The sequence below is a fragment of the Coloeus monedula genome (assembly GCF_965178545.1).
Source record: "Coloeus monedula genome assembly, chromosome: 4".
Taxonomy (NCBI): Eukaryota; Metazoa; Chordata; class Aves; order Passeriformes; family Corvidae; genus Coloeus; species Coloeus monedula.
In genome coordinates, this window is record NC_138784.1 from 26,954,267 (window position 1) to 26,982,117 (window position 27,851).

The 27,851-nt window shown below is 46.0% G+C and overlaps 1 protein-coding gene across 3 annotated transcripts in view; it reads right to left on the bottom strand.

The window, feature by feature from the left end:
* TCF20 (transcription factor 20) overlaps positions 1-27,851 on the bottom strand; it is a 133,736-nt gene that overhangs the window by 98,247 nt on the left and 7,638 nt on the right. For all 3 annotated transcript variants that reach the window (XM_082280225.1, XM_082280224.1, XM_082280222.1), the window contains exon 2: positions 23,749-23,859. The gene's annotated coding sequence lies outside the window, so the exon portion shown is untranslated. The remainder of the gene's footprint in view (positions 1-23,748; positions 23,860-27,851) is intronic.

Below are 27,851 nucleotides of genomic sequence, written 5' to 3' on the forward strand. Positions count from 1 at the left end.
CCCGCCAGTACCTCTCAGTCTAAACTTCCCTTTTTTTCTGTCACTGGTCCCTTTCTGCCCCTTCGTGCTCTTTATCCTAATTCTGCTAGGTCACCAAGTATGTCCCCTCTTCTCTAATATTAAGATTCTTCTACCAATATCAACTATATTAAACAACCAGGAGCTACCCTGATTTCAAAGATAATGGAAATAAAAGATAAATTTACAAGTGACTGAACAAAGGCCACATGGCAAGTCAGTAGTATTGTATGGAATAAAATGCAGACTCAGGCTGATCTGTACCTGGGCCACTTCATAGTCTGAACTGGATCACAGCACAGACCAGTTTGCAACAGATTTATGTCAAGTCCAAACCAGAAACAGCCACTGAAAAAAAAAAGTTGTTTGGCTGTACATCGAAACTATGATGAAAAAGATGATTAAATGTTTCTATTTTGGACAGAAAAAAAAAACCAAACAAAAAACCAACCAACAAAAAACCTCAACCCAAACAACAAAGAATGTCTTTAAAACCCTTTTGCTACAGCAACTCGTTTCACACAAGGAACGAGGCAAGAAAAACATGTTGCAGAGACTTTAGCTATGGGAAAATGACTGAAACTTCAGATTGAGCTGACAGCTGACTTAAGAGTCATCACTAGGGCTAACATCTTCCTTCTCCCCACAGCCTCAGTGGTCTGGCATGTCTCAAAACTTGAAGGAAAAAAAAAAAAGCTGCTGATTTCGTAGGGAAGTAGCTGAAGAGCCTGTTTGGAGGATGAAGTCAACTACATATGGTTCTATTTATTTGTTTGTTTTGGGGTGGGGAGAGGGAGTCAGTGGCAAATTCTCAGCCCTAACAACCAGCTCACAATAAAAGCTTATGAAGTCAAGAGTTCCTCAGGGAAAAGAAACACTCCTAAAGTTTGTGTTTATTACATAAATGCCAACATATTTGCAAGATTCCAAAACTCGGGCAGCATCCAGCTTGAATGATTAAAGATTATTTCTCCTTGAGGATTTGAATCCAGCCCAGATAAACAGTAATCCAAAACTGCCTTTGGATAGCAGGTCGATACAATTTACACAAAACCCCCTCTCTGTGTACAGAGGTGATACAAAACAGGTACACTAGGCAGGTCATGTCCTAATGCACACTTAGACCTCTGCACCACAAACCAAACCCATCTGCATTTAAATGCATGACCAAAGCTTTCTGCATTTTCTTTTAGTGGGGGAAAGAAAAATATCTTCCTAGGAAACAAAAAAAAATTACCCCTTCTCTGTGCTTTATGAATGGGAATTGACATAGAAAAAGGCAGGAAATGAGGTAAGGTTGCTTTTTTCCTCATTTTCTGTATTATGACCACAATGCATACATACATTTCTACGTTTAAGAATATAACCACATACTCATATATAGCTGCATCTCATCCAAGCACTGGGCACTTGGGAAAACTTAGAAATTCAAGAATTCTGCGACTGATCCTACAACCACTACCAGCTGGGAGCTAACATACATTTCTTTTTTTGTTCATCCTAAAGCTTTGAATTATAATTTGCTCATTAGCCTAATAAATATCTCATCCTTGTGTGGCCCATAACAGCAGAAAGAGCAGTTATTGTAGCAGTTCCCCACTGCAGCAGGGGAAGCTCGTCTGACCTCAGCATCCCTCAGCACCTTAAGCAAACATGGATCCAGTATAGCCATGATCCTCATGAAGCTTTCCTGCTAACCCACACATAGGAAAGCAAGAGGTGTGACTCTTCTCTCTCTGGAGTGCACACAGGCTTTTCTCCAGTCACAAGAGAAAAATCCCATGCCTAGGGGTTTTCTCCATCTGCTCCAGGTAAGAGAAAATTAACAGTCTGTGGCACAGGGGCAACATGTGCTGTAAAAAAGGTTCACTAGCTCAAGTGCTTTGGTTGTGCTGAACATTTCAGTTGTGACCAACATAATTTCCTGTCATTCCACTTTTCCCAAGTTGCCTCTACATCTGTCCTGAATCTATGTGAAACTCCTGTTTATACTTGGTTAGGAAAACTAAGAGATATTAACAGCTAGCAGATTTTTATTTCTCTCTAAAAAGCTTCTCAATGCATACAAAAATGACCCCAAAATAATGAGTCTGGTTTGGGGATTTTTTTTTTTTTTTTTTTTTTTTGGTTGAAGGGGTTTTTTTGTTTCTTTCCTTTTCTTTTTTTTTTTTCCCCCAGTTTTTTTGGTTGTTTTTTTGGTTTGGGTTTTTGTTTGTTTTGTTTTTTTGGCTTTTTTTAAGAAAAGAAAGCTGAGATTGTGATTCTGTTAAAAACTCCCCTGGCCCATTCCCAAAACATATGCCTGATGAGTAGAACGATGACTCTCCCAAATGTACTAAATAGGGTAATTTTGGGACCTCTTCCAAAATCTCTTTCCATCTGTCCATCTTCTGCCCAGCAATTAATCATCTCCCCCAAATCTCTAACTCCACTGCATTCTTCAGCCCTGGCACTGACTTTTGTCTCTGTCCCACATTAACCTAGTCACATCCCACCTCTGAGCAGCACTTTTGCTCTTCCTGGAGTTGTTTCCTTTCACAGACCAGTTGAATTCTCCAGTTTACCATTCCCGAAGCCAAGTGTCTCTGGGGCAGAACCCACTGCTTGCAAAAGGAAGAGGGGCAATCCTATGTCACAGATCTTTGTTTTCTGCTGCAAAAACAGGCATCAATCCAAACAGCAGAGGCATGAAGTTCTGCCTCTTCTACACGAGCTCCAGTAGCCCACTTGTCCCGTTTCTCTTTGGGATTCCTTTTTAAGCAAGGCTGAACCTTCTAGCACCTTTATCTGACCTAATCCAGCCCTGCTGAAATCCCATCTTTTGCCTGCACAAAACATGGAAAGAAGTAACACTGATCTCAGACTCCAGACTACCAATGGTCCCTGAACACAAGAGAATTAAGCACTAATATTGCACATGCACAGAAGAGGTGGCAGAAAGACTCTTCTGCATGCAGCAGGTGAGACACCTGCAATTTTCCTGGGAATCGGGCTTTTTCCTTTAGCCTTCTGATTTACAGCACAATCGATAGGTTTCTGCCCATTGCTGCCACCCCCTTTAGTTTCAGAATTGCTGGGCGGCAGCGCTCCAGTGCTATTGTGTTACAGACAAACTGCGAAATGCCACTGAGGCGAGTGCTCGGCTGAGTCACGCACAGTCAGCACAACACATCGGGGCCGGCAGGGTTGGAAGGCTCTGCACGGACCTGGCCGTGCCAAGGCATCCCGTTCCCTCCTGTCAGCAGCCCTTGCCAATGCCATTTCTTGCCCCGCAGAGGTTTAGACAGCAGAAATTATTCTTAGGTCTCTCTCCCTCTCGCACATGTATACACACACTGCATTTCATCGGATCACTTCTCAGCCTGCGATAGCCTTATCACACCCTCATAAAGCTGGGAAATACTATTAAATGGGGATAACAGGAGAGGGCAACGGGAGGAAGCAGATGAGTTAGCTAAATGAGCTGAAAACAAATTGTCGGATAACACGTCATGACAATCCAAGTCCTTACTTCTGCTGAGGGGGCAAAGAAGCCCCTCCTGCCTCTTCCCTCAGCACATTTCCCTGACTAGATCTGGCTGAAAAACGTTGTCTTTACTTGGCTAGTTTACCACAGCATACTTGCAGCAGTAACAAGGAATGTGGGAGACAACTGGGTCCATTCCATTTGGTAACTGTGCTGATCTCTGTCTACTTCAGCCTATCACAAAGCTGTGCCCTTATGAACAATCTGACACCTGCAATCCAAACGCCAATATCACCCCATCTCTGAGCCATAGATTTCAACTCCAAATGGTGAACAGCACAGAGTAAGTGCAAGCCTGCTTTCATTCATGTTCTTCCATCTGCTTCCCTTCCCCCAGCTCAGTCGGAAGGGGTTCAAGTCTAATTCCTGCCTTCCTCATCAGACGCCCACAACCAGAGCTTACAAAGGGAAGCCCTCCAGCACATCCTCTTCTGGAGGTGCAGAGAAGCTGAACAACGTCATCAGCAGAGGCAGGCTTGAGTTTGAAGAGCAGCAAGTCAAGTCCTCATCCAGCACCTTCCCTCCAGTGGGATGGCCTATCTTCTCCCCTTCCCCTGAACTGCACGTGTTCTAAATGACACTGCAGCCACAGCACTGCCAGGACCACTTAATACAAACCTGCAGCTTGAGAAATGATTATTTAGTGCATCATATCAACAAGTACCTGGCTCATAACTTGACACCCAATCCTGCCCTTTCTCCTTCCAACATCTTTTGAAGGCATTTTCCAGGAGCAACTTACAGTAAACCAGCTTCCGAAATCAAAGAGATGTAAGAATGCCTTAATTGCACTGCAGCGGGTGACACACCTTTTCAAAGCTTTAAGGAAACAAAACACAAACCAAAACAAGCTTCTCCTCCCACTCCTCACAGAATAGCATGAAGGCACAGTGGGATCCTGGCTGCTGGTGACAAAGCCAGTTTCCAAAGCCATTTCCCCACTTGCTGTCTCCAGGTGTGACTGGGAAGCAGGATCCATTTCATAAAAGAAAACTACCAAAAAACCTCTCTGTCCACCACCCTATCCCATCAGGAGCAAAGGCTTTGCTCTAGCCCGGAGGACGGCCTTTGTGCTGGCAGGCTAGGGGATATTCTGGGCAGCCGGACAACACCACATTCCTTTCCCTGTGAAACTTGTATGAAATGCTGCGTCTTAGACAGACGCTTAACTAGTGTTTAAACTAACACTTTCCAAAAGAGAAAAAACCACACATTTAATCAATATTCCCAACTGGCTCAAGTGCTCAAATCTGCAATGCAAGGGGAAGAGAAACACTAAGAGGGACAAGAGAGGGAAAAGGGAGTGTTTTCAGATTAAATGAGACACATGAGAGAGAAATGACATAATGGTCAGAAAGTGACTTCCAGAGTCACACAGCTGTACAGGAGCTTTTTGTACCAGAGAACAGATTTTACGGCAAAGCCAGAAAATAAGCTGCTGTCTCCAAAGGAGCGCGAGGTAGGGCGTGAAGAAAAAGCAAAGGGAAAGGGAAGCTCAAGCTGCTCGAGCAGCTGTAATGCTTTGACTGGGACCAGTGGATGATAAGCTATAAAACACATTAGCTGGATGTACAGGGTAAGTATGAACAGAGGGATCCCGCATTTTTGTCTCCAACTCCTGCAGTTCTGGCAGGAGGCTCCCTGGATACTTGGACATGGAGGACAAGTGAAATTTCTTAGATGCAGGCACCACCCAGGAGGAGGTCTTGCCAAATTGCAGTCTCTGCAGCCACAGGATAGAAGCACATGGAGTTCCTTTGACAGTCCAGAAGACAAACTGGCCAGTATCTTAATTCAGTTAGACTTTTGCAAAGATAACAAAAATACCCACAGTGGTATCAGACACAAAATCAGTTATAAACTAGTGCAGACCCTCACATTTTGAAGTGTATGAAAGCCAACCAACAGAGATATAAAGAAGCGGCTTCTCTCTTAGGGTCATTGCTCCAAATTACCCACAGTGGAGTATTCTTCACTTTCCGAGGACACTCGGTGTCAGCTCTGGCATCATAGCCAGCTCCAGTGCCCAAAACAGGGTATCAGACCGAATGGGTCAGTGGGCCCAACAGTGGGGCAGCGTCTCTGGCACTTTACCATGGGCATGAAGCCCACAACACACGAACCGTGGCACTCCACACAAAGATGATCCAGCAAGATGCCATGGTAAGAGGCTTGGAAGAACCACTGACAGTAGACACGGTCTATCCAGCCAACACCTCACTCAATTTCATCCGTCACTCATGTTTATCTTATGTAACCAAAATAATAAAGAAAAATATGGTTCTGTGGTATTTGACACTGAAGTTTGTGCTACCCCACTGCATCAACCTGCAACATAGGTCTCAGATGTGTAAGAGTCCTATGAGAAACAGGAATAACCTGCAAATATCAGGAAAGTAGATGCCCCTCCCCAATAAGGGTTAAAGATCAAGAGTTCTCTGGGGCAGAAATGTGGCTTATAACAAAAACTCAGAGGAGGGGACTAAGAAGGAGGACTGAAATGTAAGGCTACATTTAACATAAATCTCTTCTAGGGAAAGACACTTCTGCTGTGCAAAACCCAGCATGGCCCATCTTCACCTGAACAGCCCACCCATGGGCCTGATCAACAAAAGTGCATGTTCCACTGCTGAGGGACAGGCCAGACAGGCAAAGGCAGGTGAAACAGAGGGCATCTGTGAGGTCTCCGTGACCTCCACTCTCCCAAGGCACAAGCTGGAAGCCATTGCTCCTAAAAGCTAACAAAAAATTGAGAAGTTTGGGGCAGTGAGGGGAGGAAGATCAGATTCTGTATTTGAGATTCTGGGAGCTGAAAGGGAATAAAAAGCTGGTTGAAGCCCAGCTCTGCTTAAAATCCCTACATGCAGACACAGAAACAATGCTCACTGTACATTAGAAACCAGGAAACGAGGTGGAAGGAGAATGCAAGACAGCGCTGTGTTTCTGCATTAGGGTTTTTAAGTACACTGCAGGATTTCTGTCTCAGAGTACTCATTGAGTTACATCAGACTGTAATGGCCTGTTGATTTTGAGAGATTATGGCAGCGCTGCTGATGCAGGGGGAGAGGAGATGGAAGGAAAGAGAAGATGTGATGCATCAGCCAGCGTGCACACACATTTCAGATGATTACCCCTACACTCCTGTGCGAGAAGGACACGGCAGATTCACAGCAGGACCAGGACTAGGACCAGGAGGGGACCGTGCATGGGCCTCTGTTAGCAATCGACACAGACACGGCAGGCGGGTTTTTGCTCCCTGGGGCAGCAGATGCCAAAAGTAACATTTCTGCAGGGGAGTCCCATCCAGGGCTGGCAGGACCACAGCCACATGGCGTGGCATGGCAAGCATAATGGGAGGTGAATCCCACGTTCAAGGTGTGCAGCATGTTGTTCCTGAGATGGATCCAGTCTCACTCTGCCAGGCTGACAACTTTGCTTGCCTGCCTATTTCTTTCTCCTGTATTTCACAGAAAGACGGTATCCTTTCCTTTTCCTTTCTTTGCTCCCGGGCACAAGCAATCAAGAACAAAGGATGAAAGAAAAATGCAGGGGGGGATAGGGGGGAGTGAGGAGGGGGAGGGACATTTGAGAGTTAGGGAGCAATCTTTAGCAGAGAGAAGATAATTTAAAAAAAAAAAGGCAAAAAGGAGATGCAGAGCCTTGGAAAAAAAACCCACAATATGCAAATGAGGCAGAACAAAAATCAGAGCCGGGAAAAAAAATAAAATCACACTAAACCAACCCGTCTCTCCACAAGCTCTCTGTCTCTCAGACAAGGGGATGCCATTGAGGTGAGGGGTTCCCAAAGCCTTCTACCACCCTCCACCTCCAGCAGACACCCGTGGCTTACTGCAGGCAGGCAATCTACCCTCTGGGGCATAGCAAAGGAAGGGAAGAGGGAAGAGTAAAGCAATTCTGGAGCAGTGAAAATCCTTGTTTTCTCTCTGAGGTAGGGAGCTGTGGGGCAAACAGAACCAGCCAGGTGCTTCTAACACGATGTCTGTCAAACAATCTGATTTCAAGCTTCACTGGAGGAGTCCCTCAGCAGCTGCTTTAATCTACTGCAGCACTTTTCCCCCACAGCAGGCTGCATTCCCCTTGTGCCTCCACCACTCTTCCACCAGGACAGAGGTCCCACAGGAGCAGAGACCTCCACCTCAGCTGGCAGCAGGTTGCCTCACAGACTAAACCACCTCAGGCCCCACCACAAGCAAAGGAGGATCAGGCTTGAACTGAAGCTTTCCAAAGGGCATCCAGCTGCACAAGGAAAAGCAGGATTTTTCTCCTGCAGATGACATACTATTCTTGATGCAGAGCCCTCACACTGCTCAGAGGTGGGTGTCAGCAAAGGTGGCTTCTTCCCTCCAGACCATGGAGTAAGTAACTCATCCATCAGCTTGTTCATTAGCGGCACCGTAGCTGGTGGTGTGTTACGACACACCATAGTGCAGTTACCCTTCTACTCATCATCATTTATTTCTTCTCCTTCCAAGGTACGGCAAAACATCAGTGCGTGCTCCTCAGCTGGGAACAGTGAGAGCTGTAAAAGAGAACTGGGAAGCAGCAGGATTCCTGGCTTTTAGACAAAGTCTGGGGCTGACTCACCTGAAATACCACTTTTTAGCGCCAGGAGTGCTCTCCTTTCATGCACACAGCAGCTCCTCTGCTCCAACTTTCTGTTCTCCTTCCTGTCCACATTTCTATTTAAACCATTGTTCATCCAGTTCTGCCTGTGAACACCTGAAGCTAGGGACTACAGGCTATGGGTTGGTCCTAACAAAATATTCTTTAAAAAATCTGTCAGTATCAGAAACATGGTATTACTTTTACTTATTACCAAGGAGCATCACTTAACTTAGTAAATACTAACTGCCTAGAAGCACAAGTCACAGTTGTGTTGCAAGGGCTAGTTAAAAAGCAATTTCAAGAAGCTGACAAATTCCACACCAAAGGCGTCTAAGCTCTGGTGGCGAGTGTGAAAGCAAAAGCTAAGCCTTGCACCATATTTTACAAAGGACGGTGGATATCAAGGTAAAGAAACATGGGGAGCTGTGCTGGTATTGAGGGCAGTCAGATGTCTAAGGAGAAAACAGCAAGGGAACAAAAATACAGCAGTGAGAGGGCAGGGAGAAGAGAACAGTAAGTTTTAGCAGAGATTTTTGCCATGCAGATTGGTAACTCCAATCACCTGCAAAGGTCACTCGCACCTCCAGAAACCGGAGTGGCTGCAGGCACTGGCTGTGTTTCCCAGGAGCTCCCTTGCTCCCACGTGTGACTTCCCCACCCCAGAGACCCACAGGGAGGCAGAGTGAGAAGATGTATGATGTCTCAGTTCACATCTCAGCCAGGTCTCTGTCCCCATCAGTAAGAACTGCCACCACAACTGACACTAATTGGTTCTCTTGTCATGCTGCAGAGGTGACACAAACCACATGGGCACAGACAAGTGGCCTTCCTCTCCCTGGTCCCCTCAGGTCACTGCTAGGTACCCTGGCAGAACAGTGTGCATGCATAGCTGGTGTTGCCACAATGTGTGATGCCTGCTCGGTGAATACAGAGCATCACTATCTGGAGCTGTCGAGCCTGCGTCACTCACTGCAAGAAGCAGGGGGGGGAAGACAACTACCAGCTTAAACCAGATTTTACTGGTAGGAGCATCACCAGAATCCAGGCTCCCAGGGACTTTACAAGGGATCCTGAAACATTACCAGCTGCAGTTGCAGCCTCCATATCCTCCATCAGCCTGAAAAAACAACAATTAGCACACGTGTGCCTTAGTGCATGCATGTATTGCATGAGCCTGCGGTGCAAACATATACAATAAACAGTATGAGGAAGAATGAGATTGTTGTTTGAAGCTCAAAGAAGCTATTTGTAAAAATCGGTGTGCAAGTGAGAATGAAAAAAAAGCAAAAATTACTTTCATCTTTCTGTGAGGCAGAGGGGGCAGGGAATTAAGCACACACCCCCCCCCCAAGCAATGCCCAGGAAGAATTATGCTGTTCGTGATAAATGCACTTTCCTGGTTCTGTGAAAAATCGGACATAATGAAAGTACCTTGAATGCAATTACTGGCACTTGTTTAGCATGGCAGGGCATTGCACTGCCACTGGGCTCGCTCCTCTCTGCTCCCAATTAGCATGCCAAGTACTCCAGCCACACACATGGGCTCACGGGTCAGGGATTGGCGCGGAGGAGCAGCAAACAGCTACCTGCCCACCAATGAGGGAGCGAGCAATGTGCTGGAAAGCTCCAGCTTCCTTCATTTTACATCCTCCCATCCCTATCACACTCTTTTCCTCCGCTCCTCCAGGGTCTCTGGAGGCAGTGATAAAAACCGCAAGCTCTCCCCCTCCTCTCTCAGCTGGTCTCATTCACGGCTCATGGCAGACCCGGTTTCCTCTGGGGACTCACTAATGAAGACGGCCAACGTTAATCTCTTTCCCCCTCCCTGACGGGTCGATTTATAGTTCCACGGAGAGTCCTGGATTGCAGCCAGAGGGCTTGACACATTCTTCTTGTTCCAAGACGAAAGGGGAGGGGGGGAAGAGACAGGCTTGCGCGCGCGCACACACACACACTGAAGACACACACACACATTTGTGATTTGGATTCAGCTGGAAGATGCAGCTGGAAAACCTCTCTACCTGTTCCGAAACAGCAGCTGAAGGGAACAGTAGCCAACAGTGCTTTTGTATACATGTGTACACTCCAAACATCTTTGTGTTTCCATAGCACCTCTTCCAGCCCAAAGACCCCAAACCACAGGGATCACTCCCTCATCACCAGGATGAAATAAAGCATCAGTTGTGTGCCAGCAGCATTACCCGTGAGTCATTAGGAGAGGAAGCAAATGATAACTTCTCCAGGATAAACGGCAGGGGGAGGGAAAGGGGAAATTTTAGACAGACACAAAGTAATGAACTGGAATTTGGCCAGGACACTAAGGTTACTGTCCCCTCATCTCATGAGAAGTGCAGTGGGATCTTTAACGATCAGTTGATCAAGGCCTCAGCTCTACCTCTCATCCATAAGAGATTCTAGTACTCGTTGCAGCTTCTTCAAGAGCAATGCTGGTGCATGGGCTCAGCTGTGCCTCAGAGAGAAATGTACCCCTCTGGTACCCCCACCTGCTTTTCTACAGCACTGCAAGGCACTGCCTGTACTGGAACTCCTCAGACCTGTCACTGGCACAGCTGCACCTTCAAACGAACTGGAGAGAAGGAGAGACTCAGGTATTTTTTTTTACCACTGAGCTATAAGGGAGCATCCCTTTCTTTTCCCATGTGGCTGTCCCAGCTGTAGCCTCATTGGAACCCCTAAGTTGGTGCTATTTGTTCAGCTCAGCTCCCCGTGCACACAGCGGACTGGCCCGCGCTGACAGCACAGCTCTGCTAATAGGGTCAGTCAGTGAGCTACTGCTGCAGAGCCGCAGGGGAGCACAAAACACTGGCTTTATTCCTGTAAGACCTATACATTACCTCCTCACCCCCGCCCCCTCAGGAACCAAGTGGTGGATTTAAAAGGAGCACTGTCAACTCATTTAGGCCCATTATTTTGCACTAGAAGAAATGGCCTTTACAAAGCTCAGTGGAAGCACACTCTCGTTCCATCTTTAAGTAATCTTGAAGGTTTCAATTGCAGGGCTGTAAACCACAATGCAAAGAAGCACAGACAAATAGATCAGATCAGATATGAGACTGCCCAGACACAGAGTTCCCCTTGCCAAGCTGACTGCAGAGCAAAAATAGAAATGAACACTGCACATAATTATAGTATTTTACATTTCCACTGCACTTTCCATCCTGAGCGATCCCCAAATGCACACACATGTACAAGTGTGTGCATACAGAGAGGTAGGACATTGGGAAAACTCACTTACTTGTAAAAAAAATCAAGAAATTGTGGTCCAGTGGTAACAGCTTGTACTGAACCAAAGCCTTCATTAACACAAACACACAAGCTCATAGAAAATCATTATCATGTGAAACAAGACTAAGCCAAGCCACAGCAATCTGTAGATCAGCAGCTCCAGCACTTCTGCTGCTGCCCAGCGTTTCCCCCAAAACAGAAGATTAGAAACTGATCTTTTATTAGCTCTCGCCCTCTTGTTTCCCAGCGAAGCCCAAGGTGCCAATTCCACTTTGCTACTGCAGGGTAGGGGCAGCTCTGCAGCTGTCGATCCACAGTCTTCCCTTTTCCTGCTGTTGAGTGCTTTGCAGGCTGTAAGTAGGCACATCCCCCAGCCCTGTGGGCTGCAACAGCCCCATTTTTCAGACAGCAGAGCATCTGAACAGGGGAACCAAAGCCAGGGACAGTGCCCAAACCACAGTGCTCTTCTTTCCCTCCTGACAAAAGAGCCCGCACCAGGAACAAAGACTCGTTCTCTACTTTGTGCCACCCAAGATGCTCTGAGCAAGGATGAAAAGAGCCAGGAAAGAGCACTGGAAGATAAGCAGGAGCAGAGACCTGACTCTCTAGCAGAAACCTCTGGCTTTCTCAGGAGGCTAGGAGGCAGGGGAGAGAAAAGCAGGTGCTAGCTCACACCTCAGCCTGGGATGCTGGGTCACTCCTTTCTCCTTCCTGCGTGTCTGTGGCAAGTCAGTATCATTTTCCACATATTAAATATCTCTCAGCCCTTTTAAACTCCCATCTGAGCACACAGGCATTTCAATGGTGGTATGTGGCCAAGCACGTGAAGAATGGGGGTAGGAAGTTCAAGAGGAGACAGAAAAGGAAGCAGCTCTAAAGCACTACAGAAACGAACTGATAGGTCAGAAGCAGGAAAGGAAACAGTCTGAGGTTATGAAATGATACAACAGCTGGCTTGAGAAAGCTGGGATTTTTTTTTTTTTAAATGAAAAACAGGAATCTCACCAACAAAACAGCATAATCAAGTGTAGTATACAACTACCCCCTTCAAGGAAGAGCCTTAGCCCTTACACTAGCATGAGACTGATATTTGCCTTTAATGCCCCTCAGAAGAATCTGTTCGCTCAGCAACGTGCTACAGTCATGTCTAAAGCTCAATGAACAACTGGTTCATGCCCCTCTTGGCAGGTATTTTGGGGAAGAAAGAGATTTTGTCAAGGACACTGCAACAACACTCTCCCCTATACTTAAGGAAACAGTCATGGGATTGCCATCATCCAGAGAGGACTCCACGTTTTAATAAGGTCACATCTGAAAGAGCCCCACCTAATAAGCTGCCTGGAAGTCAATTTATCGACCTCAGCACATGAAGTTGTGGTTCCAGGGTGTGTAGGTAATTCATACCTGATGCTCAAGGCCATCGCCTCTGGCTACAAATGGGAGACCAATGTGATTTCTTAAATTTCATTTAGTTTCATAATCCAGTGCATTATTCAGGAATGCAAGGAAGAGCCTCCTTAAAACAGGATTTTTATTTTGACAATGTCACTTTAACAACAAATAGCTGGCTGCTCAGTTCCCTTAGCAGGAGACAGCAGGTGCTCAGCTGGCTGATTTAGCAGCAGCCACAACTGCCACCACGAGCTGCTGGGTGCAGTTCACAGGCTGCAATTCCCAATTCCCCTGACACAGATTCCCAAGGAGGGGGAAGGGCTAAGGAAGCGAGAGGAAAGGCAAGGGGGTGAGCTTGGGGTGAAGTGTTATTGCATTAATGAACAAATCTCGCTGCCACTTCCTTGGGACCCTCACTGGGCTGACAGGCACCTTCCCCCAGCCTTGTGTGCACACCTTCCTGCATAAGGGAATTAAACGCCTTTCACCCCTCCTTCCCCCTCAGGAAATAACATGCCCACTTTTTACATGCAGCCAACACCAGCAAGATACTCTGTGATCTTCTGAGACCTTCCCCAATGGCCTCATTTTAGGGAGACCAGTGTCCTCAGTAAACAACTAGAAAGCAAGAAGACCACGTTGTACAGCCTTGTGCCTACAGAAAATCAGGACTATGGAAATGCATCTTAGAACAGGGTATGGTACAGTTAGAGGCCTGTGGCATGAGATTGCTAGAGACAACCTTACAATAATCTTTAAAATTAAAAATAGACATGTGCACATGACTTTGTGATTTTGTTTTTGTTGTAGTTTGGTGATTTTATTTTTTAAAACATGCAACATAAAAATGTCAAGACAAAAATTCTGGCCACTTCCCTCATCTTGCCCATCCAGCAATGAAAGTTTTTTTCTAGACTGAAAGACAATGAGAATCAGCGGGCCAAGAAAATGATATCTCCTGAACAGTGAGAAACTGAAAGCAGTGTTGTTAAAAGGGAATGGGATTTTACTCAGCCCACAACAAATTCTGGATGGTCTTCACTTGATTTTGCTCCTGTCTATACCAAGACTTTTATTTATTGAGTTGTTTTAAGCTGCAGACACGCAAAATTCTCGTACCTACAGTTAAAGTATTAGAGTTCACAGAAACATCCATTATACCTCAGCAGCAGTTCTCCAAGGCCTCCAAAAATTAAAACACAGCACACATTACTCTTTATTGCAGCCTTAGATATACCAGGCTTGATGACAGTACCACTTTTTTAATCCATTATGATGGGGTGAATGGGGGAGATACACTGGTACAAGCCTAGTTTAAAACAAACATTCCCTTTGGGTCATCTGTAAAACTAATCTAGACTTAACACTAGAAAGCACACTCAAGGAGAGAAAAACCTTCCGTTTTTTAAACAAGCATACTATCAGTGGAAGAGGCTTGAGTAAAAATAATAATATATGAGTGTATTAACTGAGTGTTATTTTTGGCTACTCAAGCAAAGTAGGACTTCAACAACCCAGAATTTACAGGGCTGGGAGCCTGGTGGGTCCCTGGTTTTTATTTTGTGCCAATTCACATTCACTCATGCTCCCGGGTAAGTCATGATGCTGTCAGCAACTTCAGCCCAACTGGAAAAGTGGGTTAAGAAAGCAGTGGACACTCATCAAAAACTAGGGCTTGCCTGCAGAGGGGCACACAGGAGAGGCAAGCTGAAGCACTTTAAGTGGACATAAAGCATCTGTATGGACAGATTTTATACAGAATGCAAATGTATCCCTGATTTGCCTGCTTCACTACTAAACCTATTTTTACTAAATCAGCTGAAAGTTAATTTCAATCTAAATAAGGGTATGGTCAGATCAGCCAAGCAATTGGGTCAGTGCAGGCTAACAAGTTGTTGTCCTTTCAGATAGATATCAGTAACTCGCCATATGTGCTTCTGCAACACAAAGAAACTTACAGGAGCCTCAGAGAAATCTCCTACAAACTGTTTTTGTGAGACTTAAATCAGAGGGGCCAGTTTGGCTGGGAGTCAGCAATCTGGTATGTTGGCATTGGCAGGCTACAAAGAATATCCCAAGAGTTGCCAGTCTAGCACTATTTCTTGGCTCCAAAATTAAATAGACATCAAATTTTTAATTTTCCCCCCCCAAAATACAGGTTTGACCCTGTAGGGATGCTGCATTGGGAACACCCAGAGAAGCTGCCACCAGGAAGAGGCATATCTGCTGCGGGACGTTTTCCAGCCACTCAGAAACAAGAAGCCAGGCAAGGGCTATTGCCAACTCACACACACTACTCCAGGACTGGGCAGTGACTCAAGAAAATGACTTCCTGACATCCTCCCAGCAGTGACCCCAGCCATGCACCTGCCTCAAGAGATGCTAGCATGCCTTTACGGCTTTGACAAGCGATGCCTCACATGAGTTGGCTTCCTTACTTGGAGGAGGCCCCACAAGCCATGTGGTTTCAACACTGGGTGGACAGATCTCCTGTAAGTGGACATTGAGAGATGAGCTTGTCACTGAATGCAGGGGAAGTACAGAGCTGGCACAGTAGCTGTTTCTTGAGGAACAACAAGTTGCTGGCGGCAGGGAAAACCCTAGTTTGGTGTCTACCTGATTTTCAGTCCTTCCTAGGGTTGCATCACCCTTGACGGGGATTTTGTAAGAATGAGAACATAAGGACAGAAGAGAGATGTCACTGCTTCCCCAACCCTCCTGCACCAGGAGTCGGTTGGGTGTGGACTCAATCCATTGTACCTCACCATACCATAACCCTTCCAGCCAATCTGCCAATGTGTCACGAGTGCCATTCTCTCCTGGCAGTTCCATCTAATCAGCACACACCGAGTGCCAGGGTTCCTCACTGTTTGCTCTCTCCCCCTCTCACCAGGGCTATGCAGCGTTAATGTTTCACCGGCAGCTCTCACTCTCCTCACAGCCCCATCAAGCACATCTCTGCTCTGACCTACTGCCCCAGGCACCTGGCTCCTGACCCCGAGTACCCACAGCTGCCCCAGCCTGGCTGCCCCTCAATCCCAGCAGTGCTCTGCATGCCGCTGGAACAGGAAAGCAGCAAAACCCCTCATTGCCCCAGGCAGCTGGCTCGGACCACCAGCCTCATCCTGCCTGCAGCTTAACTAGCATATTAAGGCTGGAAGGGGAAAATGCCCAGCATCTGCCCTGCATCCCCTCCCTTCCCCAGCTTGCCACCATAGCATAAACCCTTTTGTTTCTCACCAGAAATACAGCAATCATTTCAGAAAAATCTCTCCCCTTGCCACTGGTAGAAATACCATAGTCTGAGACAGTAGCTTGCTGATTGCAGACAGTGGAATATTCCAGAAAAAAAAGAAGATTTGGGGAGGGGGAGGGGAGGAGGTATCTGGGATCCAATCTTTCTCTCCCGGCCAATCCCCTCTATCTCTAGCAGATTTCATTTTTATCAACAGGATTTCTGTGAAATTTTCACTCAACCTTCCCTCTTTCCCATTTCAACTCCCAGCTAAGCTCAAAGGTGCACAAGAATAACATGCTGCTACCCTCTTCTCGCAGGCTGGACAAATAAGTCCTCAGCTAGCCACATGGAAGCCATTAAAAATATATTAACATACCCAGCAGGGTCTGTCACTTTTTCTTTTCCTCTGCACCCCCCCCTTCCTCTTAAACACAGAGAAGGAAGAAATCTTGCCACAGTAACAAGAGGTTTTCATCAAGTCTCATTACCTCAAGCACAGCCGCGCACCACAGCCCCCACAGAGAACTGCCTTCAGTTCCTGCTGTCATTAAAGGAACGAAGATCTTAAACAAAAATTAAACCCTGGACAGCATGAATTCGGGAGCACATGAACGGATCAGGCAGGGAAGGGTGCAAGAAAGCCAAAGGGAAGAGCAGGAGAAGAGCCACCAGACAGGGCTCCACTCCAGCAGCTCGGGAGGGATGGGGCAGGTTTAATATGTCCCACAGAGTAGGGCAGAGGGAAGCATTTTCAACATTTCGAGCCAGCATCAAGGTATGCTGTATTTCCCACACTCAGTGACACAGCAACATCCTGGAACATTAATAAGGCTCAGGGTAAACCCCAACCAGCAATTATGACAGAAAAGCACAAAGCTTTGTCTCGCTCTGCGATGTTCCACAAAAGGATGATTTTGCACACTTTGACACATGTCCATTTTCACTCTAGGGGGTCCTCATCCCTTCCAAACAGCATAGTGTCCCATGCATCCCAGAAAGGATGCACAGCACATCTTAACCTGCAGCAGCTGCTCTAAGCCTGAAGCAGGTGGCCGCTGGTGTTTAATAGCTCGGGAGGAGGGTTTGAAGGGCGGAGGCAGCAACTCTACATTTAAACAACGGATTTCTATACTAGGGGGTTGTTAGTTGGAGGGCTATCAAGTCAAAGTGCTCTTAAACTGTAGTTTTTCAAGTATTTCTTTGAGCAAATCGCTGGGTTAAGCAGCTTTCCTCTCCACCTTGGCTACTTTAATCCAGATCAATTCCCTGATCCAGTTCAATGTGCAGCAGCACGTTCAGCTGCACTGACACAGCTGAACAAGTAGCTCAGGAGCAGCAGCAGGGACTGCTGAGAACAACCCTCATAAAACAACACCCTCGGATTCAACAGGCATGACAGTCCCAGGGGAGCAAGACACTGCATGCAAACCCCATGAAAACAAAGGGAAGAGGGATACTTCATACATGGTTAACAGGGAAGAGATGAGCTAAGTCAAAGAGGATACAAACAAACCAAAAATCTGCTGACAGTGTGGCCACGTTTTATGCACCTCTAGACGAGACAGAAGTTTTATTTCTCCCACGGGAATGGAGACAAGCAAAAAGCTCTCCCTTTTGAAGTGGGCAGTACAGTCAGGAAAGGCAGAGCTTGCGGAAGACCCAACAATGGCAAAGCACCAGTGAAAGGTGGACAAAGACCTCTGAGGATCAAGGAGGATAGGAAACCACAGCTGGTGAGGAGTAGGAACTGTGTGGGGACACCAGAGAAGTAACTCACTGGCAGAGCAGTGAGGAGCAGAAGGGAGCCAGGGCATGAACTGGAGGACACAGAGGCAGGATGAGGATATAGACAGTCCATGCTGGGCACAGAGGAGGGGATCAGGAGAAACGGTAAGAAAGCTACTTCAGGTCTCTGGTGTCACAACCATTCTGGTTGTGAACAGTTTAATGGGTCATTATCCAAACAGTTCATACACCCTGTGGTTCTGGAGTAATTACATCCATTCTTTAAAAAGACATCACATAACAAGATCTACCAAAATTATAGAAGCAGATAGGAGAGCACTGGCTGTACTAGAAACACCAGAAAATAGTGTCAATTTCCTAATGATAAGATGCAAGTCAAAGATATATTTGCCTCTGCAGCATTGAAATGTGCTCTACTCATCCCACGTTGGAAAGGGAATACAAAAAAGTGAGGAGGTTCAGCAAGTGGCAACAAAGAGAAGAGACCTGAAAAGTATCAAATGCTTTCATGAAGTCCACATGTGCAAAACAACAGCCGTGTGCTGGTGAGGGAAATCTTCTAGTGCCACCATAATATAGTGCATACCGGGGCTGTGACACAGTGGGTTCATGCTGTTCTCCCCAGGAAACCTGTCCATCTGCTCACAGCCAGCCACCACAACCTGGCCTAACTGCCACCAGCCTTGACAGAGTCACTCCTTGAGGATTTAACAAGGCAGACTCCTCACCCACACCTGCCAAATTGGATACGCTGCATACAGAGTCTTCATTGCCGAGCCTCATGGTTGGTATTTCCACAGCCTCGCAGACGAACAGCTTGGCTGGGTTGCTCTTCCTTGCTGCTTCAACACAGACAGCACAAACTCTGTCATGTAAAAGAAATCGAAAGCCCTGCTTGAAGCTAACTGCAGGAATATACTGGAGTCTTACCCACACTTTCGGATTTGACAGCAACACAATTAGGTCATGGGATAGCTGTGCTCTAACAGATTCCTTGGACTTGGCTCTATCCAAGGTAGAGATGCACATGAATGCTGCTTCAGTGGGTATTTCCTTACTTGCCAGCAGCCTGGATGCTTGAAAACCTACTCGTGTGACGAGTCTGTCTCAGATCACAAGTGGACCTCCAGGTGAAACAGGCCTACAATAAATGCCAGAGGAGGAGGAGGAGCAGGCTCTAGGCAACATGTGCAAGGAAGGCAGTGGTTTTGATGCAGGCTAAGGTCATTCCAGGGACCAGCAGTCTGACACCCATGATTAAAGCACAATCAAGAAATGTTTCCTGACAGAAAAGCCTATTAGGCTGTGGAACAGGCTCCCACGGAAAATGGAAGAATCCTCATCCCACTTCTCTGCCAGGAGTGATGGGACAGGCAGCAGGGAATCAAGCCCTAAGACTGGTGAGATTGCCTGATAGGGACAGTCTCATAAGATGCCTCAGGAGTAACACAAACTTAAGAACCTTCCTCTGCACCTTCTGCGAAACATCTCCTCCCCAGCTCTGCTGACACTGCTGCTTGCAAGGCAGCACGCTGGACTAGATCACTGTAGCCTGGGTCATTTCACGAATTTGGAGGAATGGGGCTTCTAATCCTCAGCAGGTAACTGATGTGTGTTACAGCATGGTCCTGGCAATGGCTGCATCCTCAAAACCAATGGGATGATGGTGGCACAGGACAGGAATGAGAGGTGAGAAAATAAGAATTTCTTAGGCCATGCTACAGGCCTAAGAAAGGCTTGTATTAACTCTGTGTGCATGAAATCATGCAAAGAAAGGCAGTGGAGGATGCAACTAGGGTGGAGGGTGTTTACTAAACTATGAGTGAGTATGGTCAGACATGTAAAATAGCATATGGCCTAACATATATGGTGATTATCTTAATTTACAGCAAAGAATGTCCCTGTTGATAACATATACAGTATCAAGTAAGTTTCTGATACACTGGACTGACACTAACTTAAGTGTCTGACGTCTGAAAGACTGTCCAGTTTATACTTTATTTAACATTTATTTGCATCCCTTACATATTTCGTTATTTCTCTTTTTTGAATAGGAAAAGATCAGCTTGGTTTGGAACTGTGCAGATCGACAGGAATGCTTATTGTGCCATATTTAAAGCTACCAGATGCCTATCTCCCTTTTGGTTTGGGTTTTGGTTTGGGGTTTTGTTGTTGTTGTTGTTACGGTTTGGGGGAGGGGGTGCGTTTGGGGATGTGGGGAAAAGAGGTATTAAGGGTTCAAAAATTAATGTCTCACAAAGTTCAAAATTAATGTCTCAACTTGTAACACACTTCCCCTCTCCCACAACACTGGTTGCAGAAGCTACCCACGGCTGACACCACTCACGAAGCTCCATATGGTTCTGCTTCCCTTCACTTTTCCTCAGCCTAACAAACTCTGGCACTGCTCAGATTTTCCTGGTCCTGAGGAAACAGGAGAGATTCCAGTTTCTCCTTCCTTTGCTTTTACAAAACTCCCATGGTGTTGCCTGTGAAAAACCTATTGTAATGGCAAAGCATAAAGGCAAACTTGTCTGAACACCACTGGTGGTGTAGAATTTTTCATACTGCATTCAATATTGGTAACAATTACTTACATTGCATTAGAGTTAAGGACTTCAGTAACATCAGGGCACCTCGAGCTCAGCACAACTTACACAAACAGCAACAAATATCTGTGCCTGACTAACAGGGTAGTAAAGTTTTTTAAGGTAGAAAGGCTTCAAAACAGATCGTCATTTTAAAGCACCCATGAGTTGACAACAGTTTGTACAATTATCACAAACCACTCAAAAAAAGCTTCCAGTACACCTGGGAAGTAACCATGTACACAGTAAATACCCTGTATGCACCATAACTCAGCAAGTGCTTTTTGCAGCTCCCTTCTACACTCAGTCATGAAGGATATAGATCATTACAGCCTCCAGCTATAGAGCTTTAGCTCAGAGAGTAGCAGCTCACACTTTTAGCTCTGGAGATCCCCAGTTCAATCTGCTGCATGTCAGCCAAGAGGGCAGCTGTCATATAATTACAGCCACAACTTTGCATGTGAAAAAGTAGGGAGAGCGAACAGAGATCTTATTATAGAATTCTAGTTGCAACCTGCTGAACAGCTCCCTATTTAAAGTAACTTCTTGTAAAGAGGAGGGAGAGGGGGCCAAAAAAAAAAAGGAAAAAGAGGAAAGAGAATCTTCCAACTCAGATTCCCAATTCCCTCTGGAACAAACCAGTGCTGCTTTGCAGTCTTTTGTTACAAATACATATGTACACTAGATGAAGCACACAAGCGCAGAGCCAGGAGTAAGGCTCCTGACTTATCAGTCCAAAAAAGAGAAAAAGGAAGAAGAAATTCTCATTGCTGCAACTGAGGCATCTGAAGTCCCAACAAGGCATCATAGTTTCTTTCTGAATTATAACCATCCCACAGCAGCCAACCCATTTAGTTATGCAATTTAAGTACTAAAATTTAACTTCAAGAAATCTTAAGTCAGTTACAACCTGTTTTCTTCAAACTGTACATACAAGCTCTCAGGAAAATTTAACAAGACAGAGAATACGGGAAAGAGTATGTTTGAAATACAAAGCTACAAACCATAGCAAAAAATTCCCTTTCAAATTAAAAGTTCTTTTAGTGAGTTCAACATAAAACAACTAGACCAAGTTTCTTCTCATCCATTCATCTTTCTGCAGATCCTTCTGCACACACAGAGTCATTTTTGAGCCAGACTTTTTTCCAAGCCAGGATAGTCAGAAACTAAATTTGAAACAATGTAATCCAGTTTTAAAGAAACATCTGTTTCCCCCCAACAACAATTCTAGAAATCTATTTCAAGCTTAAAATACAGATTCCTTGCAGAACATTCTTTTCTCCTTGACAGTCCCATCCATCCATCCATCCATCCATCCATCCATCCATCCATCCATCCATCCATCCATCCATCCCCCAGCAGTACAGAACCTGTGGGTCTCTCACTGCCTGAGGTGAATCAACCACTTTGGACCATGAGTAACAAATGGGAGCTAACTCTCCAACTTCCTGCAAACTACTTACTAAATACCACTTCAGAGGACGAATCTGACTCAAACTGTTCAGTGCCTGCCTGCAAGAACACACGCTTGCTGAAACACCTCAACTAGCTCATGCATGCTACACCACTGGCCCTCCAAAGCTCCCTGAAACACAGTGCCACGCTTCCAACAAGATCTGAAGAAGTACCTAGTCCCCAGCCAAGCTGGAAGGTGTTCAGATAATTGCTAACACCAAGCACAAACCTGCAACAGTAAACTCCAGAACAGAATTCAGCAACACTTTGTACTTAAACCAGCTGAGTTCTCTGGTGACATCCTCTCATCAGCCTTGTTTCTGAAGACCCATTTTCATTTGGCTCAGTCTTCTGCTTCTCCCTTCAAGCATGACCTACTCAGGAAACACACAAACTAGCTGACCATCTCCCTCCCTCTAGAAGAGAGTAAGGGAGAGAATCAAGGACATGAAGCCCAGTTTTGAAGAAAGTTACATGCAGCTACATTTGGGGTTGATTACAGACATGCAGCAAGACCCTGGCTGGGCTCATCCCACAGGAGGAACCCATAAAAAATTCACCTTCCCCTCACAAACATCTGAACCACACTTGTCCAACAAAAGCGGTACAACCCTATGCAGAGATGACTAAAATTATGCTATTTTTTGGTATTACTTTTGTGAATTCAGCACTGCTAAAAGGTTCCAGATAGACATGCTCTGAAGATCCAAATCCTCTGCCTACCTTGAGAACTCATGCAGAGGAAACAGCAGCAAAACTTACACATACTTTTCTCATCTCTTCCAGCCTGCCAAGGCTGAAATGACTGACAAAGGTCCAAAATGAGGAACACACATAAATTATTAATATTGCGCTAGCACTCTCACTGTTGCTGTAACAGTCTAAAGACTTAACAGAGGCAGGCTCTGCAGGGAAATACTACTTTACTTCAAAATCATTCATTCAGGAAACCTACAGAGGAGAAAAGAATCATTCTGCAGCACACTCTGTCAAACCCCTCAGCTTTAAGACCCATCATTTTTAAAGCAAAAGCAATTTTAACAAGAACAGGAAATTGATGTGAAGCGTAAGAAGCTTCAGATTTCAAGTGAGCAACACTGGAACAGCACTACTTCCGGACACAAATCCCAACACACAGATCTTCTCATGCCTGATCTGGAAAGTCCATCCCACTTCTGAGAGCCAGGTAAGTGTTCTGTTTCTGCAGCCTCTCTGCTGGAACAGCCAAGTGGCATACCAACGAGAGGATAATGGGGAGCCATGCTCTACTAATTGGAACGAAGCCAAAAAGCCACTTCAGTTTGCTCCTTGGATTGCAACCTGTGCTTTACACCCGAGCAAGGCTCCAGATTCACATTCCCACCAACCTTTTATTTCATTCCAGGTCTCCTGCAGTACCTGCTGCCACAGTAGCCACGTGACCATAAGCAGTACATAGAGAGATGCAGTTTCCTACTGATGTATATGCCTCCTCTTCCCTGTTGCAAGGGGAACAGTTTATGCAGGGGTATTAAGTCTGTTTTACATTAATTTCAAGAACTAGGACAACAACCTGAACATCTGACACTTCTGAAAAAAAGTTAAATTATTTTCATCTTTCTTAGTAATCAGAATAGATTTACTTTTCATTTAAAACACAAAATTTCCCTCCCAAAATATCTGAGGTAGTTACTGAAATGTCTTCTTTACCAAAGCCTGCATTCTCAAGATTATTAATAACATTTTGAATATAAAGAGGCACAACCTTGCTCCATACCAACAAAAAAAGAGAAAGCAGTCAAGTTTTCACACAGTGAAGCAACTAATTTTTAAACCAGTACTTTCTATTAAAAATTCTCTTAAAGATTTAAAAACCCAAAAAGGTTTCCAGTAACTCTAGACACTGATGGGGGCAAAGAAAAAACAGACCCTACCCCCAGCTGGATGGCATTCCTCTCTTTGGGTGCAATGTGGTAACACTTGATTGATGCATCTGATCCATTCCAAAACTCCAGGCGTTGCTTCAATCATCAATGGGTAGAATCCTATTGATTTTCAGGGGAAAAAAAAAGAAAAACAGAAAAACAGAGTAGAATATGGATACAAGACACATAGCACCTCACGTTTGTCTAGCAGATCCAGCTGATTTAGCTAGATCCACGATAATCAACAGATTAAAGACTGAGTTGATGGCAGAAACTCACAACTACCAGCCTAAGCCCCTATTTCCCTTCCACCCTCTTTCTGTCATCTCAGCTCAACCCAGGCTCTCAACACAACCTGGAACATTAGTCCCATACCAAAGGAAAATAAATAGGAATAGGGAAAGGAGTGGGAAGAGATAAACCAGGGTAAATAGGGATAGCATGAAAAGCCCACTGGCATGCAACCAAGAGCCTGCACAGGCCCTTGCTACAGCAGTAAAGAGGAGATCAAGCACGTACAAGGAGACAGCGGGAGAACAGATGTGAGAAGAAGGTTCAAGTGTCCCTGGGCTCAGAGGGTAAGAAATGGCAACAGAGAACAGCAGTGAGCCCCAGCACAAACAGTGAGCTCAGCCTTCAGCAGCAGCACCAGGTGACCTGCTGGCTTGGTGTCTGCCGTGATAGGCATTTTTAGTATATCAATACTGATATTGTATGGTACGAGCAATGTCGTGTGAACCTTCCACATCAACTAAGGCTTCCCAGTCTGCCCATAAATTTATTTGGCTATCAGCCAAACCCAAATCCACCAACGCTAACCACTTTTGCTTGAAATAAGCCTCCACTTACAGTATTGCAACAAACAGCCGCTGCTGTTTCATTTCAGCGCTGATGAGAACTGCAAGCCCTAAGGACCCACAAACATAAGAGGCAGCACAATTCTAAAGGAATTTACTTGTTCCAGAAGCAGCCAGAAGGTGAGCATCTGACCCTTCCAGCTGGCCAGCTGACACATCAGACCAGCCCACATACCATTCATCCCATTCGAACCTGGAGTCTGGTACCTTCCCACCAGAAGTGGAAACCTGGCTGAATGGTCAGCAGGACATCAGGAAAATACACCCGGCCTAGCTGACCAGCTGCCTGTTTGGGAACACGAGCTGCACAAAGGTCTTTGGACACCCTGTTCTCCCTTGGTTGTTCTTTATATCTGTTCTGTGTTCCCAAGTCTCAGGAAGATTATCAGCAGAGAAGTGCTGGGTGAGGAAAAGTAGGAAAGGCAAGAACAAACTGATGTACTGCAAAGGGCAGGAAGCAGCAGGTTGAAGATGGGACTTTACAGTAGGAAAACTGGCTGCTAGAGTGTAGAGCAGAATTCGGGGGGAACAGGAGGGGGCTGGTCACAGAAAAGAGGCAGGCGAAGGCTTGCTGCCGCAGGGAACAGGAAAAGCCTGTAGCCCCAGGCTGATAAATCTGATATTGCTGAAGTTTCACACCAGCCACTAAAGCCTCTAGCACTGACTGGGGGCTCAGCAACAAGCAGGATCTGCCACAAGTATGCCCACCCAACAGCTTCAGGTAGTCACTTAAGGTATCTCAGGTCCAGACCATTAAGTGCCCTGATGATAAGGACACAGACCTTGAATTCCACATGACAGGTCATGTGGAACTCACACAATGAGAAGGATATGCTGCTTTGCCCAGCCTTGACAAGGACCACACAGCTGCAGCTCGTGCCTCCCTTAGGCTCCTCAGAGCCAGCGGCTGCAATCCAGCCAGCCTGCCTTTGTAACCAACCCCCGCCCGCCAGGAGGGCCTGAACCCTGCACCATCAGCAGCGAAAGCACAAATCTCCACCTCATGCTCTAAATAATTAAACTCTGTGGGAGCATCAACAGACTCATAAAACTCTTACACAGACCAAGCCAGTCATTAATGGGGGTCAAAGATGAGCGCTCTATTTTTTTTAAGAGTGCTTTGATGCGTGGGGAGAGTGGTGAGAGATCTTCATTACCCTTCTCTGGTACCTGATGAATTTTTTCTTTCCTGCCTATCAACACCTCCTACTTCCACCTGAACCTCACACTGCTGGCAATCATCTGGACAGCCAGAGACAATTGGAAGGTGTGTTTGGGTGACATCTGTGCTAGCTGGTCACCTGCAAGCAGGGAAGTCAGGGGCCTTGCTGAGCAAAGCCAGGCTCTACCAGAGCCTCAGCCGGTGCTTATTATGAGGTTTGGGTTTCCCCAGGGCCAATGCAATGCTTAAAGTCATGCAAACCACAACCTCACACACCGTCTCCCCTACAGCAAGGCACGGAGCAGAGCACAAGCCAGTAAAATATGTCAGGATTATTAGCTTGGGCTCAGAGCCAGAGCTGGGAGCTGCCACAAGGGTAGGGAGGCTGCCTGCAGCCCTGCAGGTCAGCAGGAAGGAAGTGGAAGTCCCCTGATAGGGAAGGAGAGGCAGCACATAGGAAAGGCAAGCCACAGTTGAGAAAAGGTCACAGAAACACTCGTCTGACCCACCCCTTCTAGCCTTAAAAATATATATTTATACACAACTACACATGTGAGCTTCTTGCTACTGTGCTTTGTCCAGACATTTTAAGGAGAGGTCTGCTCTTCCCATTCTATCTGCATTCCCCGATCCATGCCAGCTTTGGAAATGGTTCTTTAGGCTTTCCATCAATGAAAGCCTTGGGTGGAAAGAAGAGAAAGCAGGCAGTTTTGGGGAAAGGATCACCGCAACACAGAAACTCCCCCAGCAGCAGGCAGGGGGTGTTGGATGCTCTGTCGGCAGCTCCGATTCCAGCTTGCACCAGCCTAGCCTCTGCCTGCTTTCTCTGCTGCATTTGCTTTGTGTGGAAGAGAGGCCCCAGACTGGAAGTGGCTCCAGGATCTCTGCTACTGTGCCAAAAAAGTGACTGGTGTAGCAGGGCCAGCTTCTATTTATCAATTATAAGTAGAACTGATAGATGGCCTTTTTTCAGGTCACTAGTAACCTTCTCCCAGCAAGCCCCAAAACTTGGACATTCAGAGGGAAGTGAGATTTACACACACCACCAGCACTCATCTTTCCCAACATGGCAAAAGCAGCAGCTGTTACTTCCCTTGTTCTTGGAAGTAAGGGGGAAAATAGCTAGGACTCTTGAGCCTTGGCACCTCTTCCCTCCCACCCTTTCGCTACCAGAACCACTGTTACTATTCAGGGCAGAAGTGCTCCACAGGGCACACATTCCAGGGGGCTGAGCCATCCCACGTGGCCAGGCTCAAAATGGCAGACAGCGATGAATAGGATAATTAGAAAGTACAACAGCAACCACAACATAAAAACAAGCAGCTTCTATTACAAGAAACAGTTCTATGGCATGGTTAGATCCATCACCCCATATGCCAGGTTGTGGTGGTGCCTCAGGAGCCTGCTGCTATTATCTACTTGCAATCACATTTCAGCCCGTCTTTCTGCTTAATGCTCGAAAAGCAAAGCTAATCAGATTCGCTCTCTCTTTCTGCTTAATATCTCCAGTTCCCAAGCATGCTCTGTACTGCTTCAACTGATGTTCAAGTAACACTAGCCAGGAGCATGCAGTGAAAAAGAAAATAAAATGGAATTACCTATTAATTTTAGTCCTTCTTTGCGCCTATTTTGTCTAAAATGTCTTCTATACTTGAGCTTTGCAAACAAAAGTCAGGAAATTCTCATTTCCCCCTCTACGCCACACCCGGCTCCCATATGAGTTCCCTTCTTCAAACTGCTCCTCCAGTGGTATCTGGGCAATTAATTATAGCATAGACCTCTCAGGCTTCTCTCTTACTCTCTGGAATAGCTTTTTAAAATATTTCCTGGCTAGGAACCTCCAGATTAGGATGTCTTCTGCTGGCGCTGTAATAGCCCCTCTTTGTTAATCTATCTGAAATGACCATCACATGCTCTCCTACTCCCTCTCCCTGCAGTACTATTTAATTACTGCAGTTCTACATGGGAACTCTAACGTGCTCTCAGCATTTCAGGTCTGAGGACAAGTAGGACCCCAAAACGGCTGCTTTTTTTACTGCATTCCTTCGCACTCCAAAGGGCAGCTGGAGTCAGCTACAAGACCTGGATCTTTA